Raw genomic sequence first — 12,005 nt, forward strand, 5'->3', positions numbered from 1 at the left:
AACAATTGGAAATGATTATCACTACAAAAAAAGGCAAAATTACCCGCACTTATATGCACGGCGTTTGTTTATGCGCTAATAGATATATAAATTTACTGGCGCTTAATGTTTTCGTCGGTAAATTATTGAGATTCCCGGCATTCAAATTTTTACGCCGGTAAAAATATATAGTTTTGGAGGCATTTATAACAACGCCGCTAATATAGTAATTATGCACCGGGAAATTAGTAGTTTCCCGACATTTATATTGTTACGTCGGTAATAATATATCTTTTTGGTGGCATTTAAACAAACACCAATAATTTATTAATTATACGCCATTATATTAACCGTGTTTGCCAGCGTTTATAATATACCACCAATAATAATATATAGCATCAGCGGCGTTTCACAAAACGCTGACAATTGATAGAGTTTACGCCGATAAAGTATTGAATTTTTCAGCGTTTATATCATTTGAACAAATGCCAGTTATTGATTAATTTGACACTGGTAAATAAGTAGTTTTCCGGCATTTATATTATTACACATGTAATAATTATATAGCATTGGCGGCGCTTACAAAAGTCTGAAAGTTTGATCAATGAAATGCTGATAATTGATATATATATATATATATATTGTTACGCTAGTAATAATATATAGCGTCAGCAGTGAGGGCTATTATAAATTTATTAGTAGTAAAATAAAGAATAAAAAAAACTTATTTAAATAATGTGAAAATACCCACAAAATCTTAGTTGAATTTCTGGGATGCCCTACCGATAAATACCATATATTGCATTCCAGTTTTGGAGGAAGAGATGGAGGTTTAATAGAACTATAGAAGAGAGTTCGCGCGTCAAGATTTTAATGTGAAGCCATTCAATTTCTTTCCTTTAATATTTAATAAGTAATGTACAATACATAAAAGTAAGTATTGTGCATTCCTTTTAAAAATTGTGCAAGTGTCATACATTCCTTTAGGAAAAAAATAAAATCTATTATTAAAAATATAATCTCTTAATATGGTTCTCATTTTTATTCTTTTTTTTTTAAATGTGGTGCTTGCGAACTTTATGACAAAATATGTTAAACATCATACTAAAATTCACAACTAATAAATAGCATCTTACTAAGATTCATAATTTCCAAAACCAGTAGTGAAACTAACTCATAATCTAGCACTTCTCCTAACACATGACTTCAATAAAAGCATGTGAAATTAAAAGATTACAGCAATACCAGCATTTAACAACAAAGCTACGGAATATAACATGGAATTGCAAAGGCATGTACTCGTAATTCACCGAACCAACTATAGGCCAAAATTGCAAGCCACAAATGCCAGAGCTTTGGTGTTGCCAATTTAACAATTGTAGGCTTGCGTGTCAAACAATAATACTCATCATACCTTCCATGCTGTTAACTGAACAGAGGGGTAGTCCTTTCTAACTTTATTCTTCACTAAACTCCATGGCCTTCCTGGAATATGAGACTATAGGATTACTTTCGTCTTTAAGTTTAAGAAGGTGTTTCTTGACATAGAATTCTGATGGAAAAATCCCCCCCCCCCCCCCCCCCCCAAAACAAAACCCAAAAAAAAAAGATGGGAAAAAAACCTACCACCAAGCCACATACACATAGAAAACATATTTATATTCAATCACAACTATGCTTTGGAAGCATAAATATGTATCTTTTTCATTTTTCTTCTTTTACGCAGTCCATGATAACAGAAGCAAGAACATCATTTCTACATCTTGCAATATTATACTTCATGAACTGACAAATATTTAATACATTGTATGTAAAGGCAGTAAAGCTCAATTGATAAGACAGAAGTAAACATTAGGAACTAAGCAAGCTATAGTGGAAATGACTTCATCAATGCACATACCTTCTACAATCAAACCATACTAGATCATAAAGAAAGGTTCTTCCACAAAGAGGAAGTTAACTGTTCCAATAACACCTAAAGGCTAGCATATGCAAACCCATAAAGCTGGCTAAACAATTTAAGTTTTCAATTAGCGGAGACAAGTACAACAATTGGCTAACAATTTATGGAAAAAGACTACGAACTCAAGAAACTCCATATTTATAAACTCTTCTATAGTTTGTATGATCAAAATCAAAGACCTTAACTGGGCATAAATGACTGATACATCTATTTGAATGGTCACCTGATTTTATCAATTCAGAGAAAAGAAAACAACATAAAAACTTGAATAAAACAACATAAAACAACATAACTGGACAAGAAATAAGAGGCACCAACATCTGGGAAGAGTCCCAAACCTGTTTCCAGCATTACAAAGACCTGCAACAATTGCACTGTCACAATACATGTTAACAAAAGAAACAAAATGTGCCAAATCTCACAACTGTAATAGTCATATGCTGGGTGATTCTTCTAAGCTACAAACAAATGTGGGAAGCATAAAAACAATGATGGCAGCACCAACACCATCACACAATGCACACTCCATAAATAACATACCATTCCACTCAGGATTGTTTGATTGCTAATATTTTTTTGAGCCTTTTGTATGTTATATATTACAAGAAAGCTGCATCCAAACTCTTATTTCCATTTGAATTTAAAGCTCATATATTTGAACTCCTCTGTTTTCATGGAAACCAAACAGAAAAAATCTACCAAACATACTAAAATTGACATCAGTGATAATAGCACTTCAATATTTAAAATGAGAGACAATCAAACCTAACTAAAAAGTAATCCCCAAATCTAACTCTTACGGAGGTTACGATGGTGTTGAATGGAACCACTCACGATGTGAAAGAGATACATAAACTCACAAGATTTAAGCTTTTCCCATTTTAGCTTTAGTGTACCTCAATAACTTAGCTAATCCTCTCATTTCCAGCCCTGAACTCCAAAATTTTGTAACTCAGTAATGCAAAATACTTCACAAAAGCAAAGCAGTGACTGTTATTTTGAGGGAGAAACTGAATCAAATTAGAGAAAGAAGATAGCTTACTGCATGTGACTTGGTGAACAGGGAGGACAATGGTGGTGCACGAAGTCAGTAGCGATAACAAAGTTTGATGAGACAAATAGAGAAAAGAACGAAAGCTTACCATAGTCGTTGGTTGAATGTGACGACGGTGGTCGTGCCTAGAGCATCGGTAATAACGAGAGAGAGAGAGAGAGAGAGAGAGAGAGAGAGAGAGAGAGAGAGAGAGAGAGAGAGAGAGAGAGAGAGAGAGAGAGAGAGAGAGAATGGGGATTGGAGAGTGGGAGATTAAAGAGAAGAAGGGTGGGATAAGAATCGATTTCTCCCGTGTTATTTTTGGAGTGAATGATTCCCGCATTTTTTTCATAGCAAATTTTATTAGGGAAGGATATTTCGTCTTTAAAAATTAATGTTCAAACAATAAAATGGTTGTTCGAATGAAATTTTCAATCATAATGTTTTTTGAAATGAAATTTAAATTAGGGAAGGATATTTTGTCTTTAAAAATTAATGTTCAAACAATAAAATGGTTGTTCGAATGAAATTTTCAATCATAATGTTTTTTGAAATGAAATTTAAATTTTGTCTCAAAAGATTTTTTAGAGACGAAAATAAATTTGTTCCTAAAAATTTTTGTCTTTAAAAGTTAAATTTGTTGTAGTGTTATCAACTAGTAACCAGCAGAGGGTAATAATCACTTGCAACCCATCCAATACCATTCAATTTCTAGATAATTTAAAAAAATCTAAACCGTGGCATACATATATATATGTCAGTAGGCTAGAAATTAAATATCATGTTTTCATTCAACCTATTCAAGATATTAAAATGTCAGTAGGCTGTCTAGAAATTAATATCTTGTTTTCAATTAAGACTTTCAATAAGGATTAGCATAAACAAGGTGATGACTATTAACTGACAACAATTACTAATTTCTTTAAATTTTAGAAGAAGTAAAGTGTAAATGCCTTATTATATTCAAATACCTCTAATTTTAAAGAAATTAGTAGCTATTATTGTTTATGCATGCGATGATTAATTGAAGAAGAAGGTTAGATATCGGCAAGCAAACAATTCACGATTCTAAAAGCATAAACTATGATCTCTCATTTTCTATACAGGTTGAGAAACATAAAGCCGAACTAGAAACTCAAAATAAGGAGAATGGAAACCCAAGTAAATAAATCTGAGAGGAAACCGAAGGGGACTAAAGTTATATAAAATGGGATTAAAGTTAAATAAACCTGAGAGGAAACCGAAGGAAACCCAAAACTGATAAAGATATATAAAATGGGACTAAAGTTTAAAATTTTAGATTTGATAAATTTTATTTAATAATTACTGCTATTAATGCAACAGGAAAAATAATAATAATAATGAAACATAAGTACTGCTGAAGAGGAAAGCTACGTACGTGGGAAGAAATGACAAAAAAAAAAAAAAAAAAAGAAGAAGAAGAATAGAGCTTGGTAGAAGCCAAAGCTGAGTGAATTTCATTAGAGAGTGTTTGCAAGGAAGAAAATAGAAGTAACACTTGGCAGCCTACGTCAACCTATAATGGTTTTAGTAAATTTGAGTGAATTCCATTTAATACATTAAGGTTTAGAGGTAGAGTTGTATATATCCGTGTTATTCTTATTCAAGCAGGAGCGAATGAGATTAATCTAACTACATTTTATTATTTAAAACATTGGAGTTAAGAGTTTGTTTAAGGTCTAGTGGTCAAGTTCTATATATTGGCTATCGAAGGTCTTAAGCAATTTCTTGATCATTCGATCTACAAGAGTTAACCTTGTACTATGGCTAGGCTGCCACAATTTGATTGGCAATATAGTACCGTGTTGAAAAGTTTGTGTTGATAGTATGTTTATATCATTAATAGTTTAGTATTACTATATCACTATAATTAATAGTATCATAAGTGATATAGTATTAGTATAACTAATACTATAGTGATTTCTATAATAATTTATATATAGACTTAAAGTATATTACTTATAATGGTATTAGACTGTTAATATAAGGTCATAAAGTATAAATTGTAATTAATATACATTATATACTAATTAATATACATTATTTACTAATATAATAATCAAGAAGAATATATTGAAAATTTATTAAACAATAAAATGTTATTAATATATATGTTATATTTAAAACATATGATTAAATAAATATTCATGTTTAAGATTATAATAAATTAATAATTGTCTTATATATATTTTTTATATTAACATAAAATTATAATAACATTATCTTTTATATAACATAATTATATATATTATATAATATAATTTATAAAAAATATTATATTAACATTTCAATTATAGATGGGATTGGAATATTTAGATCAAAGAGTAATAAGCAAGCATAATATTATAAGTTTGCACCTTCAGCCCACCTCAAATATTCATACATACCCACACATATAATTTCCCTCAAAATATGGCCAAAGCAAAAACTAAGTTGGCGCCTTTAGCTCACCTCAAATTTTCATAAAATTTAAATTTCCCTCCAACGGCTTAACACGCTGCAAACGTTCCTCATTCCAGCTTATAAGCGCATCTTATTCCTTCTTTTTGCTTCTAGGGTTTCAGAGTATCAACCAACAAGTTTACCAACACCATACACATGCCGTCAACCAAAGAGATGCAACCCCAATGCAGCCGAGTCCTCTCCAGCACAACGGAAGTCCCTCTAACCAACGCCACCACCTTCCGCACTTGGAAAGATGCATCGGAAGCCACATGTGAGATGCCAATTCAAGAACTAGCAACCACCTACATATAAGTACCGAACCAACCTCTATTTTAAGCAAGAAGAACAGATCATTGTTCTCCAAACCGAGCACCATGTCTTGCTGCAGTTGGGCCATTTGTTTTTACATATAAGCATAAAAAATCTTCTTTCATATTCTCATGGCATTGTTTTTGTGTATGCTTTCTCTATTTCAAAAGCTATGGAACATTTTAAGAAAATTTAACCGTTTTAACTTACGGAGAGCAATGAGTATTACTCCATCCATGGCACATCAAGCGATACAGGTACCAAGTTGCCATATTTCTATTAGTATATGCATCTTCTAGTTCAAAACAGCGAGTTCATTTCCATCAACACTTTCTTTCTTTTTTTCGTTAGGACCTAGATTCACTGCTAGCAAATGTCTCCTTAGTGACTTTTCAGGTTCATAGATCTGGGATATATTACTAATATGTGGTGGCTCCATATAAGCCTGATGCACAACTAGCATATCTATGCAAACTTGAAGCTGAAAAGGGTGGTATCATTTCTATGATTACAAAAGATAGTGATCTAATAGCATATGGTTTCCAAGCTGTAAGAACTACCCATAAATTTTTTTTACATGATGCATATGGAGGTCTACTGCATGCTTCCTGGTGACTTGATCTTCATTTTGCATCATTTGATAACGTGATCTTCATTTTGTGTCATTTTGTGCATTCATTTATTACAGATTTTCTTCAAGATGGACCGATTTGGCAATGGTTTCATACACAATATCATCATGGTTAGTTCATTAGCAATCGCAAATGCAGTTAGCACTGCAATGTCCGCAATTGGTTGTGGTGCAGGTAGGAATGTAGCAACCTTGGAGAAAGTAATAGAACTAAGGAAGGTGGCTGACCTCAATGAGGACGATAAATTTTGAAAAGAAATGCTTCCTGAAAATTTGGACTCTCAAGACGTTATAGTCCTCTCAAAATTTGTTGTAAATGGAACAAACAACCAGCTGAGACACATTGAGAAGATATTTAGTTCTGTGGCCCGTACACCTTCCTTTTTAAAATTAAGCTTATTCAGTGTGTACGTTTGTTACAACTAATGATAACTTGACTCTTTTCTTTGCTAAGTTCCATTGCCTGGAAGGATGCAAAATATGCTAAAAAATGCAAATATCTTATAAATGAATTCGAATTGACTTAGAGATTTGGAAGTCTTGATTTTAAGCTGAAGTTTGTGGAGGCGAGAGTTTTACTTGCATCCTAACTAGGTTATGCAGATAAGAAAACATTAGTGAATATGGTGTTTTAAGCCATGATCACATTGTACTTATTTCTAAATGCCGTTAATTAATGCAATGTGCCTGTAACGTATTTGTAATGGCGTTTATATTGATGTCATTAATTTAAAAAATGTGTTGGCAATGAATTAGTGGCAGCGTTTACAATAAGCCTTAAAAAAAAAAAAAAAACTCACGGTGGCGTTTAGATAAACGCCGTTAATAAATTCAATATGCTGTCAATATACTGTTAGTGGCATTTAAATAAATGCCGTTAATTTATATAATGCGCTGGCAACATAATGGGGCAGCGTTTAGATAAATGTCATTAATAAATTTGCCAAAGTACTATTAGCGGCATTTATCGTAATGCCGCTATTTTAAAAAGTGGTGGCGGTCAAATAAACGCCGTTAACAAGTTCAATGTGCCGCCACCAACGTGGTATTAGTGGCATTTAAATAAATATGCCAAATTATATGATGCGTCGGTAATATAGTAGTAGCGGCGTTTATGGTAACGCTACTAGCATATACCAAGGGATGGCAACGATAAATTGGCGGCGTTTCAAGAAACGCTATTAATGTTGATATTATGGCGGCGTTTCAAGAAATGCCACTAAATTGTAAACAAACGCCACTAATGAGATTTACAAATACCGGCGGTTGTGCAAAAGCCGGAACATGGGAAATAGCGACCCTCCATTAACGGCCGACAGTTACACAGGTAGAAAAATGCCGCAAATTAATTCGCGGCATTTTTTTGGATAGTTACCGGCGCATATCCAGCGCCGGCAATTCTATCTTTTTTTTGTAGTGAATTAACATCCTGAGATTGGATGTTGAGAAGAGCAGTAGGTTCCAAAATGGCCTTAATCCAATTTGTGATATCATGTCCTAAAATGCCAATGTTTAGAGGCCGAGGAAACTATCTCCAAAGAATTCTAGGGAAATTCTATAAATAAATGGGAGGTAGTTTCCTTAATGGATTGACAAATGGGACAGAGAGCCTATTCATTTTCGAGTGATAAACACTACTTAAGAAGGGATCTAGTCGGCAGCACATTATTCAACACTTTCCAGGTAAAAAGTTTGAGACGGTCTTGAATTCGGAGTGACCAAAGTTTTTTCCGAGTGTGAGGAGTGTGGCCTCTCTTAGAATTGTGGGTGGAAGAGACAATGGTAGCATAGGCCGATTTTACAGAGAAATTGCCACTTGAGTGGTGAAGCCATTTAATGTCATCTCTTGGATTTTGATAATTGTATTGACTAAGACGAATTTTTGAAATTTCTCTTTCTGATTAGTCCGAGAAAAGAGCTTGAAGAAAGATGATGTTCCACCTCCTTGGCTCCTCTAAAATTAATTTAGAAACTTTTAAACCAGGATCTTTGAAAACATCATTTGAAGAAGGGATTGGGAGTGCCGGTGAAAGGGTGAGCATCCAGGGGTCATTCTTGACATGGGTGGTTGCTCCATTATTTATTTGATGATAGAAACTGGTAGCAAGGAAATCTCTTTATTTTGCCAAACTTTTCCAAACCTTAGAGTCACTTTGCTTTATAGAGACTTCTAGCCTGGAAGATGTTTTCAGATATTTTTAAGAAATGACATTTTTCTAGAGATAGGAATCATTGTTGAGAAGAGACCATCCTAACTTACTCAAGAGAGCCTTATTAAAGTTTAAGATGAGTCTTAGACCGAGTCCTCCCATAGACTTTGGTTTACAAATGGAACCCCAAGATTTTGGAGTGAAATTATGAGTTTTTTGTAGGTCAAAACCCCACCAAAATCTCATGAATGACTTATCAATATTCCCTGCAACACTCTTTGGGATGAGGATACTAGACATCATGTAAGTTGGAATGGAACTAGCTACTAATCTTATCAAGGTTGTTCTACTAGCATGTGACAAAAGTTTTGCTTTCCAACCAGCTAGTCTACCTTGGATTTTGTTCTTGATGTCATCATAATGACTTTTTTTGGTCTTGGTTAGATTTAAGTAAAGGCTGAGATATTTGAGCTTGTTTCGAGTAAGCTTGAAGTCTAGTACCAATCTGATACTTTTGACAGAATTGAGGGGGGTTGTTTTGCTGAAATGGATGGACGATTTATTTTTGTTAACCCTTTTGCCATACCAAGTAGAGTATTTTTCAAGACACCTAAGGAAGGATCGGGCATTGTTTACAGAAGCATAACCAAATAAAATGAGGTCATCCGTGAAAAGAAGATGTGTGAGGAAAGGACCTCCCCTTCCCATTTTAATCCCTCAAACGTGGCCCAAGCTTTCTTCCCTATTTATTAACCTAGAGAGAACTTCACTACCTATGATGAAAAGGAACAAAGAAAACGGGTCTCCTTGCCTAAGTCCCCTAAAGGGTGCAATGTGGCGAAAGGGCACACCATCTATAAGCACAGAGAAGGAGACCGTAGTGATACAAGTTCTAATCCAATTAATCCACTTAGGGTGAAACCCCAAATAGTTAAGAAGGTTTAAAAGAAACTCCAACTCCATAAAATCAAAAGCTTTTTTCATGTCAATTTTAATAACTCAACCTTGCCTTTTCCTGCTTTTTTTCATATAATGAAAAATCTCTTGTGCCACAATTGTATTTCCTTGAATGATTTTTCTAAGAATAAAAGTGGATTGATAGGGGAAATAAAGAGATTAAGGACCCTTTTCAGCCTGTTTGTGAGAATTTTTGCAATAATATTGTAACACACATTCGAAAGATTGATTGGCCTAAAGTGTTGTACTTTAGTATGAGAATCGATGCAAGGACAACTTTGTAAGGTCTACGCCAGTCCTCCTCAGTCGAGTGAGGTTTTCTGATTTGTCGCTGGACAAAGCTCTAGTCTCTTGGACAATAGTCTGGAGAGGGTCACCACAGAAGAAGAGCTCTCACAAAGATGGAGCTCCCTGAAACTCACAGAAGCATAACGGCAGGAGCTGTTCTTACCTTAGGAAGACATACTGTCTTCCAAGTTGAGAGGCAACTTGTGCCTCCTTGCTTCTATACTTAATGACAGAACATCAAATCGAGAGGCATTCAAAAACAAAATGGCTAAGGTATGGAATACTTCCAGTTGGATAACCTTCAAAGAATTTGGTCCCAACAAGTTCTTACTAGAGTTCCAACTTCTGTCCTACAAAAAGAAAGTAATGCATGGCAGGCCGTAGTCATTCGGATGCCACCTTATATGCCTTAAGGAGTTCGAGAGTGAGTTATCTCCCATTGAAGTGCAGTTTAACTCAGAGCCTTTCTGGGTACAAGCCCACAACCTTCCCTTCACAGGCATGAATAGACAACTGGGGGAAAAGATAGGGGAAGCAATTGGCAAGGTCCATATGGTGGAAATAGACGACCAGGCACATGGGTGGGGGAGTTACCTTAGAATCAAAGTAGATGTGGATGTCACCAAGCCACTGGTGGTCAACCTAGGAGGTAAACAATCCTGGTCACATTTCAAATATGAACGTCTGCCCAATTTCTGTTTCAGATGTGCTTTACTCAAACATGCAAATGGCAAATGTCCCAACTTTGGTTTGACTAACCAATCTCAAGACCAGTACGACCAATGGATGAGAGCTCCCAACTCCTTCCAACCTCAATTTTCTATGAAGAAGTATGGAGGGACACTGGAAAACCCATCTCAGGGAGCACATCCTAGGAAGCAGACAGAGAGAGAAGGTGAAGAGAGAGAGGGCCATGAGAGGTCACAATCAAAAGAAGTGGTTGAGGAGGCATGGCAGGACATCCCTGCCTGTGTAAACACCCCAAAAAGTACACGGGCCATCCTTAGTCAAACAAGCCAGGGTAGGGACATGTCAGTTGAGCAACTTTCCAACAACCCGAGAAGGCTTGTAGATCCCTTAAACCCTGGGATACTTGCAGAACCAACCGAGGATCAACTCAGGCCCTCCAAGGAAACTGCACAAGTTTGCCTCTCAAGACACCCTTTCCATTCTAATGCATATGACAACTACAAGACAATTGTAGAGTCCGTCGTGGGAAAAGCACTCTCCCCCTTGAAACCAAAACTTTCCTTTCCTGGCAACCCTACCAATGATGCACGACCAAAGCTAACTCCTCTTACCAAAAGTAGTACCTGGAAAAGGAAGGCAAGAAATCAGAGCTTAACCCTCTCAGATATCACCAACAACCAAATTGCCATTCCCTCTCTTACCAAAGCCAAAAGACCTGCATCATTGATAGAGACAAGGTCTGACACCCATGGCAGAGGACATGCCTGAGCCACATGCCCTAAATGGCCACAACAATAGCAAAAATCTGATAGTCTTTCATACTTGAGTAGAACTTTTTTTGCTACACAACCTAGCCTGTTGAGATCGAAACCATTAGGCAGAGGATTCTCAATATTAATCTCTACTCTCATGTGCAAAAACCTTTCAAGGCTACACCAAAGATCGAGGCTCTATCAACTTCCAATAAATTCCTAAGAACATTGCCTATCCGCTCAACATTCTGGTTTGTAAGCATCTCCAAGGGAAGGCCATGAAATTGAACCCAAAAGATTGAGGTCTTAAGACTTACCTCTTGAATGCTCAATCTAGGAGGCCAGTTCTTCAAGACCATATAAAAACCCTTGAAATTCCATGGCATGTTTGCTAGAATTCTGTCCTTGTCTTGCTGAGTTGGGAATGTAAATAAAAACGTATTTGTGTCTATGTCCTCAATAAAAAGACCCAGAACAAAGCTCCATATTGCTTTTATCATGGCATGGAATGTGTTTCTATTAAGTGGCTTGGACGATAGTAGTTTACCAATCAGGGTCAGATTTGAATAATGGGTTGTTGTGGTGATCTCTAGCTCCAGGTGCAGGTCATCCTAGGATAATGCCTTAGCTTGAGTGATGAGGCTATCAATGTCTTCTTGGTTTGCAGTCATTTTTTTGGTATTTGGTAGTTTCGGATTGTGGGGTATGGGAGGTTGTTTCTGAGTTGGTTGACTAGGAGGTTGCAATCGAAAAGTTGTTGGTTTGATTCCTCAAAAGGAAACTTTTG

This window comes from Carya illinoinensis, chromosome 5 (assembly GCF_018687715.1).
Source record: "Carya illinoinensis cultivar Pawnee chromosome 5, C.illinoinensisPawnee_v1, whole genome shotgun sequence".
Classification (NCBI taxonomy): Eukaryota; Viridiplantae; Streptophyta; class Magnoliopsida; order Fagales; family Juglandaceae; genus Carya; species Carya illinoinensis.